Source organism: Leptopilina heterotoma, unplaced genomic scaffold (assembly GCF_015476425.1).
Source record: "Leptopilina heterotoma isolate Lh14 unplaced genomic scaffold, ASM1547642v1 Lhet_268, whole genome shotgun sequence".
Lineage (NCBI taxonomy): Eukaryota > Metazoa > Arthropoda > Insecta > Hymenoptera > Figitidae > Leptopilina > Leptopilina heterotoma.
The window spans coordinates 486,488-506,520 of record NW_025110977.1 but is presented as its reverse complement, the minus strand read 5'-3'; the positions used below and the strand labels follow the sequence as shown (position 1 = coordinate 506,520).

General features: G+C 24.5%; 1 protein-coding gene across 3 annotated transcripts in view; it reads right to left on the bottom strand.

Annotated features, from left to right (window-relative positions):
* Positions 1–20,033, bottom strand: part of LOC122503693 (homeotic protein ultrabithorax-like) — a 282,431-nt gene that overhangs the window by 26,815 nt on the left and 235,583 nt on the right. The window lies entirely within an intron of this gene.

The following is a 20,033-nucleotide window of genomic DNA, read 5'->3' as shown; positions in this document are numbered from 1 at the left end:
AATAAATATTGAAATACTCATTTCTTTTTCGACAGAAATTCAATTTTTAAAATTTTTTAATGATAACTATGTCAAATCTTTTAGAAATTTTAACAACTTCTAAAAACTACAACTATAATATTCTTCCTAAATTTAATAATTTTTTTGTTTTTTTAAATTAAAATTATTCAAAAATATATTTTTTTCAAAAATATAAATTTAAATATTATTATCTTTTTACAACAATTAAAATTTTTAAAGATTTTATTTAAAAATCATTTAAAAGTTTATTATTTCTAAAAATTCACGCACTAATGTTTTTAGTATTCAATTATTATCTAAAATTTTAACTGAAATTCAATTTTAAATCAATTCTTATTAGAAACTTTTACGAGAATTCAATTATTTTAATAAAAAAATAATTAATTTGTTTAATAATTGAATATTTTTTAAAATTTAATTTTTATAAAAAGTTTTAGTAAAATTTTTGAAAACAATAATTGAATTCTCTCTAAGAATTTTAATAAAATTTTTGAGTATAATTGCATTTTTTAAAGAATTAAAAAAAATATTTTTTTTAATAATTGCATTTTTCAAAGAGCTAATTAAAATTGTTTTAAAAATAATTGATATCGTACGATGAGTTTTATTATTTATAAAAATAATTAAATTCTTGTGAAGAATTTTATAAAAAGTTTTTTTAAATAATTGATTCAAAATTGTATTGTTTATGAAAATAATTGAATTCCCGCGAAAAATTTTGTTATTAATGAGATAATATGTAATTGAATTCTTACAATTTTTTTTGATCAAGTTAATTAAAATTTTATTAAAAATAATTGAATTCTTATATAGAATTTTTTTATTATAACTTTTGAAAATAATTGAATTCGAAGAAATTTTATTGTAATTGCATTAAAAATAATTGAATTTCCGAGAAAACTTTTATAAAAATTCTTTTAAAAAATTCTTTTAAATAGTTGATTTTTTTAGAAGAAATATTAATGAAAATTATATTTCAAATAATTAAATTTCTGTACAAATTTTATTATTTCTGAAAATGATTGAATATTTGCGAATAAGAACTTCATTAAAATTCTTTCAAATAATTGAATTCTTTTGTGTAATTTTATGAAAATAGTAGATATTGAAAATAATGGAATTTCGAAAAATTGTTGAAAACGATTGAATTGTTTCTAAGAATTTTAACAAAATATTTGAGAATAATTTTTTTATTTCAACTCTCAGCGAATTTAAAGTTGTACGAATTCACAAAAAAAGCCTTTTTTTTCTCTTAGACATATTTTTTCGTTTTCGAATGCAAATGGCGAATTTGTGTATTAATCGGGTATATTCGTTTCAGCTCGGGAATGTTCGTCACGATTCAATACAATGGCGCCTCTGGTGCTTTAGTAACCCTAACCTCCATAACCACCAATTTTTCTCCGATACAGTTTAATCACATTTAGCAAAAAAAGAAAAAAAAATATAAAAATCGTAAAAAATAATAAAATTTTTAAAGCAAATTATAATTTACGTAAATAATAGTGTATAACAACGTCGTTTGTTCGTTTGAAGGGAAGAGGAGAATCAAGGGTCATCCGCGTGGGCCGTTAAAGATGGAAGAGTATAGAAATAGAAACTAGCGCCCAAGAAGAAAGCATAAATTGCTACTTGGATAATGTACGTGAATCTTCATTGCTTTGTAGTGAATAGAGTTGGACAAAAAATGTATACACATAGAGATAGATAAACGTAAATAAAAAGTATACAAGGCTGTTGAAATAGACTCTTTTTCTCTCTTTTTCTCTTTCTCTCTCTCTCTTTGTAAAAATGGGCCGAGTTTGCCAAGAGTTCGCGAAATCTTCTCTCGAGGATACAGGACAAACAACTTCTTAGCATTTCTTTCTAAGGATGAATAATGGCAATTCTACTTCTCGAGCGGATATTTGGTCTCGGTCCGTTTGCCCCGCCATCTCAGCACAACAATTTTTCATCAGTAAATTTTGCACTGTAAACTTGGAAATATTGCGAAAAATTTGAGGCAATAGTGCGCATTTATTTCGCCACTCAAATTTTTTTGCAAAAAAGGCCTAAAAAATACTAAAAACCAAAAGAAGTAGGAAATAGAGTCAAAAAAGAAGAAGGAGAAGAAAGAGAAGTAAAAGAAGAAGAAGAAGAAGAAGAAGAAGAAGAAGAAGAAAAAAAGAGTAGGAGAAAAGATAATGAAGAAAAAGGAGAAAAAAGAAAAAGATGACAACAATTAAAAAAAAAGTGAAAAAGAAGAAAAAAACCAAAAGAAGAAGAAAAAAGGGTCAAAAAAAGAAGAAGGAGATGAAGGAGAAGAAAAAGAAGAATTAGAAGAAGAAGAAGAAAAGAGGAGGAGGAAAGAAAAAAAAGGAAAAGGAGGAAAAAGAAAAAAATTATTACAATCAAAAAAAGTGAAGAAGAAAAGAAGTAGTAAAGGAGACAAATGATGAAGGGAATATAGAAGGGTGACTCGGATGAAATTGGAAATAACGGAACATTCCTCTTTCTCTTTCCCTCTCCTCAGATTCCGAATTTCCAGGCTACTATTCTCATTCTCCTACTCCGGTGAACTATCAGTACGTATTTCTGGTTATACGAACACAATGAAAACATGGCCCAACGTGTATGTTCTGGACAGGCACCATGTGCATTTATCCTATTAGAAGAATAAGAAGAAGCTGAACCAGCATTTGGCAAACTCAACTTGCTTCTCAAGCTTTTCGCAAAAATTCCATTCCGAAACTTTTCCTCTAAATTCTGCACTCGATATTGATGTTTGCAAAATTTGTATATCAAATATTCGCTCAAAAGAAAAAGAAGATCAACTGATGACTAACTTTTTCTAACAACTGCTTCTTTCTATAAACTTACTCGCGATGGAAACGATAACTAGTTTCTAAGTCGTCAATAAAAATTTCACAATCAAAAAGCAATTCTGAATTAATAGTCATCAGCCAAAAATATAATTGCCACAAAAATTTAATTGTTTTTTCCTTTTGACTTTTTTCTTAACCCTAAAGAATGTACTGATTCACTCTAAAAATAATTAGATACTCAAAAAAAATTTTATTTACAAATTTCCTTAATTGAAAAATTGTTTAAAAACACCAATAACTTTATTTTTAAATAAATATTTAATCATTATTATTTTTCCATAGAAATTATGATTTTCAAAAATTTCAAATTTAAACCTTTTGAAATTCACTTACTGATAAAAATAATTAATTAAGGAAGATATCGACTATAAAAATATTGAAAAAAAAAGATAAAAATAAAATAAAAGATGAAAATATTATTGTAAAACATGAAGAAATTATTGTAAAACATGAACACTCATGAACAGAGTGATCGATTTCTTTCATGTTTTTCTTTTTTTTCTTTTTTTTTCTTTTTAAAATTAGTCTCATATAGAATTTTTAATTAAAGGTATGAAAAATTCAGATTTTCAAAGATTTCAATTTCAAACTTTTACAAAATTCAATTATTATCTAAAACTTTAACTGAAATTAATTTTTAAAACAATTTTTATTTGAAAATTGAATTATTACGAAGAATTTTATAAAAATGTTTCAAACAATTTATTTTTTTCTATAAAAAGATCATGCAAATTAAAATTGTATTAAAAAAGAATTGAAATCATGAAATGAGTTTTATTGTTTACGAAAATAATTTAAATTTTCCTAAAAATTTTATTGAAATTTCTCTAAAATAATTTTATTATTTATAAAGACACTTGAAATTTTGACAAGAATTTTTTTTTAATTTTTAAGCATAATTGAATTTCTACGAAAAATGTTATTTACTTATGAAAATAGTTTAATTCTTCCAAAATTCAAGTTAATAATAATAATTAAATTTTGGTAAAGAATTGTATTAATTTTGAAAATAATTGAATTCTTGTGATGAATTGTATTATTTGAGAAAATAATTGAATTTTGCAACAAATTTTATAAAAATTCCTAAATATAATTGAATTTTGGAAAAGCATTTTGCGATTTATAAAGATAATTAAAATGTTGACGACTATTTTTTTTACATTTTTTTTTTTTTAATAATTGAATTACTGCAAAGAAATTCAGAAAATAATTGAATTCTTGTAATGAATATTTGTAATTTATGAAAATAGTTGAATTTTGACATAAATTTTATTAAAATTTTTGAAAATAATTGATTTTTTTTACTTTTGAAAATAATTGAATTCTTGTGATAAATAGTATTATTTGTGAAAGAATTGAATTATGCAACGAATTTTATAAAATTTCATAAATATAATTGAATTTTGAAGAAGAATTTTGCGATTTATAAAGATAATTGAAATTTTGAGGACTATTTGTTTACATTTTTTTGAAAATAATTGAATTACCGTCAAGAAATTTTGAAAATAAATGAATTCTTTTAATGAATATTGTTATTTATGAAAATAATTAAATTTAGTCATGAATTTTATTAAAATTTTTAAAAATAATTGAATTCTTGTGATGAGAAGTATTATTTTTAAAAAAAATTGAATTTTGTAATGAATTTTATAAAAATTTGAAAATATAATTGGATTTCGGAAAAGAATTTATTTTTTGAATTATAATTTATTGAAATGTTGACGACTATTTTTGAAATTTTTTTTTTAAAATAATTAAATTACTGCAAAGAAATTTAGAAAATAATTGAATTCTTATAATAAATATTCTAATTTATGAAAATAATTTAATTTTGCCATGAATTTTATTAAAATTTTTGAAAATAATTGAATTTTTGTACTTTTGAAAATAATTCAATTCCTGTGATGAATAGTATTATTTGTGAAAATAATTGAATTTTGCAATGAATTTTATAAAAATTCATAAATATAATTGAATTTTGCGATTTATAAAGATAATTAAAATGTTGCCGACTATTTTTTTTTTAGATTTGTTTGAAAATAATGGAATTTCTGCAAAGAAATTTTGAAAATAATTGAATTCTTGTAATGAAAATTGTTAATTATGAAAATAATTGAATTCTTGTAATGAATATATTGTTAGTTATGAAGATAATTGAATTGTGCAATGAATTTTATAAAATTTCATAAATATAATTGAATTTTAAAGAAGAATTTTGCGATTTATAAAGATAATTGAAATGTTGACGACTATTTTTTTTTAGATTTGTTTGAAAATAATTGAATTCTAGTGATGAATATTGTTATTTATGAATATAATTAAATTTTGCAATGAATTTTATAAAAATTTCTGAATGTAATTGAATTTCGGCGAAGAATTTTGCGTTTTACAAACATAATTGAAATGTTGACGAAATTTTTTTTTTTAATTTTGAAAATAATTGAATTTTTGTAAAGAATTTTGATACTTATTGAGATAATTGAATTCTTTCAAAGAACTGCGTGTTAAAATTTTAAAATTGAAACAAATTTCAACAGAATTGAAATAAAATTTTTCAAAAAAAATACTTCATTATATTATTTATAAGTTAGATTTATAAAAGATTTATTAAAAGATTTATAACTTTATGTCAGTTCTTCAATAGAATTAAGTTATTTAAAATAAATTATTGTCAGAAATAGAAAAAATTGAATTTAATAGTTTTATAAGGCAAATAAAAAAGACAAAAAAATTCAGAATTTTCTAATAAAGACTGAATATTTAATTTTTCCAGTATACTTTTAATACAATAATTCCTTATACTTTTTCCTGATTTCCGTGACAAAATCCTACTTTCCCTGACTTTTCCCTGAATTCCCATAGATCTGTGGCAACCCTGAAAAAATTCTCCAGTATAGTGGAATATTTTTCCTTCCAAAACGATCAATTCGAAAACATTCTCAATAATCAAAAGATATTATAAATCCGTATTTTCTCATCCATCCATAGCAATATCTTTGTGTCGAGAGAAATCCTTTTTAAATCTGAAAATCCTCCCCCTTTCGTCTCTGTTATTTGGATTCCGCCTCCTCCCTCTCCCTCTCTCTCTTTCTCGTCCAGAAAGAAAATTTATGACGGCTTAAAAAGTCTAGCTCCTTTGAAAATCCTGATAAATGTGCGAAGAAGAACGTTGCTTTCGTACGAATTTGTAGGTCGCGCGCGTCCCGCGAAAGGCGGCGTAAAGATTAAAGTAAAGATTATAAGAGTAAAGAGGATAAAGAGCAATGAGAGATGTAAAACAGTCTCATATAGAAGGAAAGTTTGTGTGCGTATACATATATATATATGTATGTATATATAAATGTGAATTCTAGGCCGAAAAGCAAACTACGATGCACGCAGTTAAAAGCGAGCCTGAATAAACAACCGTTCCACCATCAATATTCCACATAGTCTTTAAGGGAGAGGAGAAGAAAATTTATTTCATAAAAGATGGCGTAAAACTTTACGCGCTTCAAGTGCTTTTCACTTTTGGTAAACATAACTAATTAGGCAAATACGTTTCTGTTATTATTATTATTATTATTTTATGTCACCTTTTCTCCTACTGATAAGAAATTACTTCTGACTAAAATTATATTCAGTAATTTCTGTAGAAATTTATTATTATTTCTAGTAATTTCATTATAGAAAAAATAGTAAAATTTAAAAAAAAAACCTATGCGTCTAGTGAAGTAATATTAAAAATTTTAAATTTAATTAATATTCTTGATATCTGATATAAACTGAAAAAAAATTTATTTGAATTAAATAAACCGATTAATTCACTATTTTCAATTAAATATTGAATTGAATCAAATTACATTTATTGAAGTAAATTAAATGGTATTTGAACCAATAATTTCAGTATTTGAAGCAAATATGAATTGAACCATTTAATTGACAAATATTATTTGATTCACAGCCAGTTTCACCAACTTTCGATTAAAAGTTAATCAATGATTAAAGACAATTTAAAGGTTTCTGATTGGTTAATTGAGGATTTAATCATTGATTAACTTTTAATCGGTGTTGGTGAAATCGGCTCTCAATTATTGAAATTATAATAGTCGATTAATCGGTTTTATTTGACTCAAATAAATTATTTTAGTGATAGTAAATTTTCTAGAAAAACAAGAAATCATCTGTCCAAATTTGCAAATGGCAGCGTAGAAAAAAATTTTCTTTCCTTCAGAAAGATTTTTCCAAAACAAAAAATTTCCAACAGTAAGGAAAAGTCCCATTTTTAATACAAAAAAAAAAAAAAATATTATGAAAGAAATAAATAAAGTACTTTTGCTAGAGAGGAGTAGATTTAAAATGAATTCACGGTGAGGGATTTTTCATGGAAAAAAAAAAGTAGGAAAAGTTGACGTACGTGTGAACGGTTGTCGAGTATAAAGGGGGAGAAGGGGGGGGTGAGGGTTTCAGAACGAAGCGGTTATTATCTATCGCTCTCGTTACCACAGGTTGCTCGTAAACCGGCCGCATAAAGGGATGGGGGAGATGGGTTAGAGTGCGAAGCATAGGTAGGTAGATATACCAGTAGCTCGTACCATTTCCGTACCCCTTATATAGCTACTCCCCACTAGCACTTTCAAATCTCTCCCCTCCCCCCTCTCATTCTCTCTCTCACTCTGAATGCAACCCCTGCAGGTTTTTCTCCGTAGAGTGCGAATGGCCGCTTCTTCCATCGAGGGAGCCATTCACACAAACGGCGATCATCTCAATGAACTTCTTTTCCCCTTGTCTCGAAATTTTTTTTTTTTTTTTTTTTTTAATACAAGTAAAAAGAATTCTCTATCAATTTTTTTTTCTCTTATAAACAATTAGAAATAAATAAATTTCCAAAAAAAGAAAATTATTTTTGTGTTAATTTTTTGATATTTCAAAATCCAAAGTTTGTAGTAAAAAGTTTTTACTCTGTAAATCTGAATATCTGAAATTACATACTTATTATAAATTATAAGTCGTCTTCTTACTCAATAAGTGCGTATAAATTTATAAATAAATGAATTTTTTATTTATTCTGAGTAAAATTTCACTTATTATAAAGTGTATATGCACTTATTGAACGAGAGAGCGACTTATAACTTACAAATATGTCAATTTTTACATATTTAGATTAAGAAAATAAGGTCGCTAATTCTGAATTTTAAGTTGATTTTTAAAAATTTTAAATGGCGGACGAACTTTTAATAATTGATCGAATTCGCATGAAAGTCGTTAATCGGAGGTTTTTATTTAATTAAGATTATTTTTTAAAATAAAACGAACTTCACATTCGTAATCAGTGATCCCGAAAACCCCCGAGTCAGTAATTTCATGCAATTTTAATAATTTTCAAATATTTTTGACAGACATATTGAACCCACCATTTTGAATTTTGGAAAAAGGACTTCAGATTCGTAATCAGCGAACTCGAAAACCCCCGAGTAATGACTTTCAAGTGATTTCGATCAATTCTTAGAAATTCGTCCGCCATTTTGGATCCGCCATTTTGAATTTTGGAAAAAAGACTTTTGATTCCTAATCAGCGACCACAAAAACCCTCATAAGCATTTTTGTTTTTTAAATTCATGTTTTAATGTAATTAATAATTAAAAATATACTGGATTTACAGAAGAATTTTATTTAAAAACGCAATAAAAAAATTGAATTTTATAAACATTACAAATAATTGTAGAAATTCAATTATTTTTAAAAATTTTTTAAATTCTCTTAAAAATTTCAATTATTTTTAGAAATAATTAAAATTTGCCTCCGGAATTCAATTATTTTTCAAAATTTTACTACAATTCTTGGCGAAATTTCAATTATTTTCAAAAATTTTCCTCAATTTAATGATATTCAATACCTACTATTTTAATAAAATTTTCAAAAAGAATTCAATTATTAAAAAATAATTTTTTGATAAAATTCTACGCAAATATTTAATTATTTTCATACATAATTAAAATTTTACAGAAATTTAATTATTTACACTTTTTTTTTAAATTTCTTCTCAATAATTCCATTTTTTTTTATAAATAATACAATTTTTTACAGGGATTCAATTATTTTCATAAATATTAAAACTCATTACAAAATTTCAATTATATTTATAAATAATTAAAATTCTTCTCTGAAATTCAATTCTTTTCAACAATTTTAATTATTTGCAAAAATTTTCTTTAATTCAATGATCTTTAATATCTACTATTTTAATAAAATTTCCCAAATAAATTCAATTATTTAAAATTTTTTTATAAATTTCTTCGGAATAATTCAATTATTTTCAAAAATAATTTAAACTCATCGCAGAATTTCAATTATTTTAAAAATTTTTTATTAAAATTCGTTGAAAGAATTCAATTATTTAAAAATTTATAGATAAAATTCTTTATGAGAATTCAATTCTTAGATAATCATTCAATTATTCAATAAATTATTTATGTTTGTATTTAAATAATTGAATTTTCGTAGAATTTTCTAATAAAAATTGATTTAAAAATGAGTTTTAGTTTAATTTTTAGATAATAATTGAATATCAGAATCATTATTGCATTAATTTTTTAGAAATAATTGAATTTTGAAAACGTTTCAAATTAAAATCTTTAAAAATCTAAAATTTTTTATACTTTTCACTAAATATTTGGTAGAATTTAATTTATTTGAAAAAGTGCAATTGAATTCTTTTAAAATTAATTGAAGTTTTTATTTTTTAATTGTATATTTAATTGGAGACTTTTCGAATTATCGAAATTTATATCATAAAATTAAATTGTAATCAAATGGATTTGAAAATTCTTAAAGAACTTTTTCTAAAAATAATTAAAAATAATTGATTTAAAGAAGAATTTTATTTAAAAATTCTAAAAAATTAATAATTGAATTGAAATGGACAATCGAATAACAATTTTACCCTTATAACCTAAGAACTATCCACAATCTTGTAGGTTATGTTTGTTACATTTTAAGTCAAAATACACAAAGTGGATGAATTCTGAAATCAAATCAAGTATTTATACTTTCTTATTTTCTTTGAAATATTCAATAAATATTATTTTTTCTCTTAAAAAATTTTAAAAAAAGAAGTTTTCAAGGTAAATCGATATAACAAACGATAACTTATAAAATATTGATTCTCAGCCTAAAAAAAACTTAGGTGGTCCCTTTCTATAAGCGTCAAATTTTCCTTGAAAAATACCCTTAAAAACAAAAAAAAAATATATATTGTCCCTATATTTCAATAAATTTGAATAAGTGATGAATTTGTTTGAAAGGATATGAGATAAAATCGAAGAAAAGAAGACAAGTAACAGAGGGATCGGATTGAGATCGGAGCGCGAATTGCGCGTAACCCCTGTGGGGCAAACAGCGCACTATCTCGACAGGGGGCAGCAGCATCGACACCCGCTCGTATATGTGTTTGTGTGCATTTTGTTACAAAGCACTGCAAAATCCGAGCTCATAAATCTCCACGAGATATAGATGGCAGTAGTGTCGCGTGAGCTCCAAACTACCCCATGCAGGGTGCCTTGTGGAACGCCCCCCCTCGCTCCACCCACCACAACGATGCCTTGAAAACCAGCCGTGACCAAATTTCCGGAATCTCACCTTTCTGAACCAAAAGCCAACACTCACACATAAGCACATCAAGTTTTAGGCCCCTCAGGGAATTCCACAGTCCCCTCCCCCCCTCTCTCTCTCACTCTTGTAAAATCTCAAGAATCCCGCATAGTCGATCGTGAGAAAAAACATAAAACATGTTACCTGTCTAAAAGTACCTTTTTTTTATTTTCGACAAAAAAAAAAAAAATAACCAAGATCAATGCTGATTATATGCAGAGTGAGTCATTTTACTCATATCTTCAGAAAAAAAAACTGGTAAATTTTGATCAGAAAAAAAAATACAAAATTCAACTTTTTCAAGATTTTATTAGTATTGGGTAATTTTACTAATAACTTGAAGAAAAAAAGAAACACGTAACTTTTCGTTAGAAAAAAGTCAACTTTTTGGGGTTTTATTAGTTTCGGGTTTAATATAAAGACTACCAAAAAAATGTGTTCAATTTGTTGCTTTAGTTTTTATATGGTGTTATTTTAACACAATTCTAATGTTATTTTAACACCCAATAAAAATACATATTAATTTAACATGCTCTAGTGTTAATAAGAAACAAAAAATCATTATTATAATAAAATAGCTATCTCAAAATTTTAAAGAATCTATACTGAAAAAAATTTAATTGAATCAAATAAAAATTAATTGACTCAATTAAATGGTGTATTATCCAATAAACATTTATTTGAACCAACTAAAATTATTATATTTAATATTTATTATTCATATAATAGATTTTATATGGATAAAATAAAATTACTTAAAATTAATTGAAACAAATAATTTGTATAAAATTTATATCTAACATCCATTTATTTGAATGAAATAAAATACTTTCTAAGATTATTATTATTTTTCTACTATATTTACTATGTTGTCTGACTAAAATCAACCTTTACTACTGGTATTTATATTTTTAGTGGTATTTAAACAATTTTGCATAATTTTCCTATTTTGTTTTTTAAAAAAATTCTTTCTCAGTTTGTTATTATTTTTTTCAATATATTTACAATGTCGTCTGACTAAAATCGACTTTTACTACTGACATTAATGTTTTAACAATGTTTAATGTAATTAAATGTTTAATGTAAATGTTTAATGTAAATGTTTAATGTAATGTTTAATGTTTTTTTTAGTTTTTCAACAATTTTGAATAATTTTTCTATTTTATTTTCAAAAAAGTTAGTTTTAAGATTGTTATTATTTTTCCACTATATTTACAATGTTTTCTGACTTAAATCGTCTTTTACTACTGATATGAACATTTTAAGTGGTTTTTAAATAATATTGTGTAATGTTCCCATTTTGTTTCAAAAAAAAATTTCTTTGTAAGCTTGTTTATTATTTTTTCACTATATTTACAATTTTATCGTACTAAATTCTTCTGTTACTATACTGACATTAATATTTCAAATAACTTAATTTTTTAAAAACTATATCATAAAATTATGACTTATAAATTATTTAATGGATAATTTTTACAATTTTCATAAATACTAGATTGATAGAAAAATTTTAGTTAAAAGTATACTAAAAACATTCAATTTTGGAAAAGTTACTTAAATAATAATTGCAGAAATTCAATTATGTTCAAAAATTTTTTAAAAATTTTCGACAAAATTTCAATTATCTATATAAATAATAAAATTCTTCTTCGAAATTTAATTATTTTTAAAAATTTTAATAAAATTCTTGGCAAAATTCTATAAAATTTTTCGAAAAATATCAATTATTTCAAAAGATTTTTATAAAATTCATCGTAAAAATTCAATTATTTAAAAAAATTTAACAAAATTCTTTTCAAGAAGTCAATTATTTATATAAATAATAAAATTCTTCACCAAAATTCAATTATTTTTATAAACTTTGAATAAAATTCGTTGGAAGAATACAATTATTTTTAAAAGTAATAAAATTTTTCAGAGAAATTCAAATTATGTTCAAAAATTTTTTAAAAATTCAATTATTTTTATAAATAATAAAATTCTTCACCGAAATTCAATTCTTTTTATGCATTTGAATAAAATTCGTTGAAAGAATAAAATTATTTTTAAAAGTTAATAAAATTATTCGCAGAAATTCAATTATGTTCAAAAATTAAAAAAAATTTCTTGTCAAAATTTCAAATATCTTTATAAATATTAAAATTCTTTTCCGAAATTCATAATTATTTTAGAGAAACTGCAATTATTTTTAATACAATTTTAATCCAATTCCTTGAAAAATGTAATTATCCTTCAAAATTTTATTAAAACTTGTCAAAGGAATTCAGTTATTTAAAAATTTGTTGATAAAATTCTTTATGAGAATTCAATTTTAAGAAACATTCAATTTTATTCAATAAATTATTTATTGAATAATTTAAATAATTGAATTTTTCTAGAATTTTCTAATGAAAATTGATATATAAAAATTAATTACCGAATAATTGATTTATTATTTATGAAAATAATTGAATTCTTGCAACGAATTTTATTACATTTTTTTTTTAAATAATTTAAATAAATTGTAATAAATTTAAATAAATTTAAATAAATTTAAATAAAATTTAAATAATTCAATTTTTTTGAGAAATTTTCCTTTTTGTAAAAATAATTGAATTTTTGTGAACGATTTTATTAGGATTTCTGTAAATAATTAACTTTTTTTTTGAAAATTTTTATGGTTACTTAAATTATTACAAAACATAAGGAAGACGATCACTTTTGTAAGTTGTTGAATTTCAAAAAGGTTTGTCTTCAGATTTTAATAACTATCAGTGTGATACATTTTACACCGATTACTTGTCTGTTATCAAAAAAATATTTACTTGATTTTAAATATTATTTATTTTTAAATATCTAATATTAATAATTTTTAAATATTTAATATTAATAAATATTATTTATTTAAATTATTTACTTAAGCCATTAGGCCAAACAGAAGAATTAAAACATCTTTTATTTAAATAATTTTATATGGCTTTTAAAAATATTGAATTATTTTATTTAAGTCAACTAGCTCCTCCGACGGCCGCAAGCGGCCGTCTACGGTGCTAGTTTTTATATGTCCATTGTCCAAGTCCATTATTTCATTAATAATAATATTCAAATTTTTTCAGTTAATAATTTGCTTATTTATATTTGAAATATTGACGTTTTTTGACAATGCAAAATAAGATTTGTTATGTGTACATTCTCTTAACAAAAATAAAATTTATATATTCGCGCTCTTTTTAAATAACAAACAATTTTGAAAACACCCTTCTATTAAGATTTTACATTCTCATTGCCCATTCTTTACTTCGATACTTTTCGATACATTCGACCTTTCCACTCCATGTCTTTTTTAAGAAAGGATTAAATGGTATTTGAACCAACAATTTCAGTATTTAAAGTTTTATTATATAATAATTATGTTAAGACTTGAGAATGATAATAAACACAATATGGTGTTTATTAATCGTGCGGTTATTTAAATATTCGATTTAAAATCAAACTTAACGGTTAATATTAATAAATCCCAAGTTATTCGATTTTTTTTTGGTCACATCTTTATTTCCCAATGGCACTTAACCATTTTGCAATTAATATTGACGTAATCATATATATAGCGAAGAGGGGGGGATTCCTCTTTGGAAATAAGTAGCCTGTTGGCAAGTGGCCCGAATTTCAGTGGAAAATTTTCATCCTATATTGTGAATAGATATAGGATTTGAAAATGAGAAGACGGAGACTTATCCAGAGTAGAGTATATGCGCGATTCGGGGGGATTGGCTTGGCGAAGCGTCGCTTGAAGGAAGCAACGACGAGTTACATCCGGAGTAAAAGAAGAAGGGCTTGGCGTGGAATCGCGGTACCCCCGCAGCGCTTACACGAAGTTCTTGGCCAACGTTATAGTGTCCGAAGAAAATATTACTGTATCTCTTCATGCGGTGATATTGCCCGATGATGTATTGCCATAGATATTTCACAGCACCGTCTGCTGTCCTATACGAGAGAATCCCTTTTATAATACTTTTTGTATATAAATATATATCTACTCTTATATATATATACATATATATATATATATATGTATATAGAAAATAGTGGGTGTGCAAGAATATCTCCTCTGGCGCTTTGTAACTTTCTGAATCGTGTTTGTGGCCGGTTATAAGAATTGACCCATGGCTTTTCTCTCTATATACCACATGTGTGCGTCTAAATCGCAAACCTACGTCAAAATATTGCTGATATAGAGATAAGTCTTTTTTCCATCACTCCATAAAAGGAGTGTGCAGATATTTTAACGTTCAAGAATGAAAGAACATTGTATCTTTTTATTTTTGGCCTTTGGAATATTTTTACTCTTCATGAGAAAAGGAAAAGCAATCGTTCATTGATAAAAAGAAAAAAGTTAATTTTTCGATAAAAAGATAAATTAGGATATCTTAAAAAAACTTTCTTTAAAAAAAATCCTCTACTGATGGCCGCAGAGGAAAAATCATTAAATTACACTGTGAAAAAAAGGTTCTAAATTAAAGATGATTTGGGCCTTAAAATTAAAACAAATTAAAATTTAGTGCCAAAATTGGTACTAAATTCGTACCTTTCTTTTTACTGCTAAAAGTTGGTGAAAATTAAAAAAAAAAACTTTTTCTGTTTTATAAATAATACAATTCCAGCTGAAAAAGTTCTATACATTATCACTAGAATTCAATTATTTTCAAAAGTATAATTAAATTCTTCGCAGAAATTCAATTACTTGCAAAAATTTAAAGAAATTGTCGTTCAAATTTCAATTATCTTTAGAAATATTGAAATTCTTTTCCGAAATTCAATTATTTTCAAAAAAATTTTCCTCTATTCAATAATTTTTAATATCTACGATTTTTATAAAATTTACCAAAAGAATTCAATTATTCAAAAAAAAAAAATTTTAATAAAATTCTGAGCAAACATTTAATGATTTTCATCAAATAATAAAATTTTTACAGAAATTCAATTATTTACAAATTTTCTGTAAATTTCTTCGCAATATAATATTCAATGATTTTCGTAAATATTTAAAATTGTTTTTATGGACCAAAAATTAAAAATTACTGACAAAAATATAACCAGTACGAGTCAAATAAAAAAATATTTTACTTAAAAGAAAAATTAAATTTTCTTATAACTATAAAACATGAAGATATCGATCACTCCGAGTCTTTGACTCGAAGTGCTCGATTTCTTCATGTTTTATAATAATGAAAAATGACAAATTGATAAAATCATTATTTTATATTATAAAAAAATCTTCTTCAAAATTATTTTTATAATTACAATTTAATTATTATTTTTAAGAATTCTTAAACTCTTCAATTAAATATATATTGGAAAATAAAAACTTTAAATAATATAAAAAAAATTCAATTACATTTTTTCAGAAAAAATTAATTTCAAAATACAATTATATCTAATTTAGGTAATATAGCTTTTAATATTCAATTATTATCTAAAATTTTAACAAAAATTCAGTTTAATGAAATGAAAATCAATTTTTATTAGAAAATTCTACTAGACTTCAATTAATTACATACAAAAATAAATAATTTATTGAAAAATTGAATGTTTCTTGATGTTTAATTCTCATCAAGAATTATATCAACATATTTTGAAATAATTGAATTATTTCGACGATTTTTAAAAAAAATTTTAAAAATAATAACAATTTTAGAGGAATATGATTAAAATTGAATTAAAAATAATTGAATTCCTGGGAGGAACTTTATTATTTTTGAACATAATTAAATTTCTGCGAAGGATTTTATTACTTTTAAAACCAATTAATTTTCTGCAATAATTTGTAACTTCTCCAAAATTAAATTTTTCCTAATGTTAACTAAAATTTTTCTATAAATCCATTATATTTTTAATAATTTTTGGAAAAGTTTTTTGAGAATTTTAAAATTTCTTTTGTTTTTAACTAAAATTTATTTTTATAACAAATTTTATTAGAAAATTTTACTAAAATTCAATTATTTAAATTCAAAAAAAAAAAATTTGTTGAATATTTAAATGTTTCTTAAAATTTGTATTCTCATAAAGAATTTTATCAATAAATATTTGTATAATTGATTTCTTTTGACGAATTTTAATAAAATTTTTAATAATAATTACATTTATGGAAGAATTCAATTAAATATTTTATTAAAAATAATTGAAATTCTCCGATGAGGTTTATTATTCATGAAAATAAAGAAATAAAAAAATAATTGAATTCGTTCAAAAAATTTTTATTATTTACAAAAATAATTGAATCCTTGTAAAAAATGTTATTATTTATAAAAATAATTGAATTATATTGCGAAGAAATTTATAGAAAATATTGTAAATAATTGAATTTCTGTGGAATTTTTGATTATTTTATGAAAATAATTAAATGTTTGCTAAGAATTTTATAAAAAAAATTTTTTAATTAATTGAATTCTTTTGGTGAATTTCGATAAAATAATAGATATTAAAAATTATTAAATAGATGAAAATTTTTGAAAATAATTGAAATTTTACCAAGAATTTTATTAAAATTTTTGAAAATAATTGAATTTTGAAGGAGGAATTTAAGTATTTCTAAAGATAATTGAAATTTTTGACGAGAATTTAAAAAAAAATCGAACATAATTAAAATTCTGCGAAGAATTTAATTATACTTTTGAATATAATTTGAATTTCTGCAATCATTTGTAATTTCTCTAAAATTCTCTAAATTTTAAACATTTAACTTAATTAATTAAGTACAATTAACAAACTTTTCGTTCTTTTCTAATCAAATTAAGGACTTTACGGACCTTTTTTTCAAAAAAACTGACTTTTACGGACTTGTGAAGCTTTACGAACAATAATTTAATATTAAAAAAATTATTTCACGAAATTATTTCTAATTAAAAATCACTAAAATTTATAGTAGAATTCATGGTATGTAGAAATTCTATAGAATCGTTCTAGTGAAATTCTATAGAATTTTTTCAGCTATAAAAAGATTATTAATACAAAAAGAAATTAATCAAATTAATATAAATACTTGCAAATAATTTTAACTCTTCTAAAATTAGATAACGAAAAGAAAAAAAATCCTCAATAATAGAAATCCTTTTTTTTTTGCTTCTTTTTTTTTTGTAACAATCGAGAAAGAGTGCGCGCTGAGAAACTCATGTTGGATATATCGATGTGGTGTGGGAGTAGAGAAAACTTCTTCTTTTCTATGTTATTGGCCTCTGGCGGAGCGTACGGCCATTTCAGAGAGGAACAGAGAAACGTGTACTCTGTATGGATACCAAGTGTACGGGACTTGGTGAACAAGGAGAGAGAGAAGACAGGGATGATGAATCGCCAGACAAGAGGGGAAGAGAGAAAAGAAGAGAGACAGAGAGAAAGAGAGAGAGAAGAAAGCAATAAGGGGCGCGCAACACAAAAAAGACACCGCGTCGGCGGAACGCGCTAGACCGAGTCAGTTACAGACTTATCTGTACGCATCGTGTGCTCACTATCCTTGAGTTTTGTGCCTCTTCCCAATGTGCTTCTAGAGATCGCACTTTTCCAAGAAAAACGAAACTAGAAAATAGCTCTCTCCAAATTTAGCGAATCTTATCTATTTCAAATCCAAATTATATTAATAAGTTCGCTATTAATTTAACGTAAATTATTAAGTTAACGTAAATTATTAAGTTAATTAATTTAGAACATCTAAATTTCGAAAGAGTTATTTTATTATAATAATTATATAATAATAGTAAAAAGAAAAACACAAAGAAACAAAAGTGTTATTTTAACACCAAATTTAATAGAAAATTTATTTGAGTACCTCATCATTTTGAGAGAGTGAATTCAGAATATTCTTTAGGGTCAGACGTAGAAAAAGGTCAAAATTTTGTCTCGAAATCAGGGAAAAATAAAATTAATAAAAATTTTAAAAAAATAGCAACCCTGAATTAATAATATTAGCGAAAGAAGAGTGTTTTTAATGCTTTAACAAAACAAAAAAAAAATGTTAACTAACTGCTGGAAATGCGCGACCTTATATAATTGCACTTTCACGCATCGCGAACATAAACGAATAAATGTTTCTAAAATTGCATTTTCCTCATACACTTAATGAGCCACCCAAGTAGTTGACGGATACGTTTTTTCCTAAAAAAAAATTTTCTCTCATTTTATCTTGATTTACTTTCCACCGACAGCGGAAACTTTAAGTGAGTAATTATATCATCAGTATACAGTAGTAGTAGTAGTAGGAAAAAAAGAACTTTTGCCCTCGAATTTGAAAGTATAATTTATACATCATTTGCGGATGAAACTTTTTTTCTGAATTTTCATTCCTACCCCGTCACCCTTTCGTTATTTTTTTTTAAAAGTCAAATTACGTATAGTAATATTAAAGTCATATTAGTACATATTACGTATTATATTCCAGTATTATAATACGTAATAAGTGACAAACTTTTAATACAATACGAAATTTAATTAATTTAATTTATCAATTATAATTTTGTATAGGTAAAAAAAATTAAGTGTATCAAAACAATTTTTTTTTTTGTGCAATCGATTTAATTGATCCCAGGAGGCATAAAGCTCGATACACACACACACACCCCCCCCCCCCCTTAAAATGGGGAGATGAAGAAATTGGGTTTCTTGCGCGAGGACAGGACAGGAAGAGAAATATAAAGATGTTTGGGGTACCGTCAAAGTGGAAGCGCGCACCTATATATAGTTTATACGCAAGTTGCGCCCGGCTCGGTCACGGGTAATGGTTTTACGAGCGTCAAGGGTGATATAAAGAAAATGAAAAACACCAGTGCTGCCAACATGCACGGCCTCGTCGTATAACTAACTACGTTGTTTCCCTCCCCCTGCCATCCTACTTCTTCTTAAGTTATATGGAACCTCTTTCCTCCTCTCACACTCCCCCGTGACAACCATCCCATGCTACTGAGTTTCTTCTCTCCCCCCACCCCACCCCACCCCCCTCCTCCTCCTCCTCTTACTCTTTCTGACTCCCATCTCAAGCGACTCCCCGCGGAGTGTATCACAATTAGCTCGCGGAACCCTCTTTCCACCAACTCCTCACACTATATATATATACAAGAGACTCTCTTTTGCATACCGACCGCCACCTAGTCGTGAAAACTTTAGAGAGCTTATTTCAATATTATGGTGAATAAGTATATATACAGGGGGAGCGATATATATAATATAAAGTATATCCCATATATAATATGGGATATACTTTGGTTTTCGTGCGCGTCGAAGATTGCCGGAAGTGGGTGTCGCACGTATATTTATTGTGTTTATACACTCAGTCCAACCATGACTGTCTAACCTATTTAATATTTTTTTACACTTATTATCAAAATTATAATTATAATAATAATTATTATAGTTGTTATAATTGAACCGTCATAATTTAATTGTTTAATTATTTAAGAGGCCTTGTATAAATAATTAATTAGTCCTCTTAAATAATTAAACAATTAAATTATGACGGTTCAATTATAACAATAATATTAACATATGGCCTGAAAT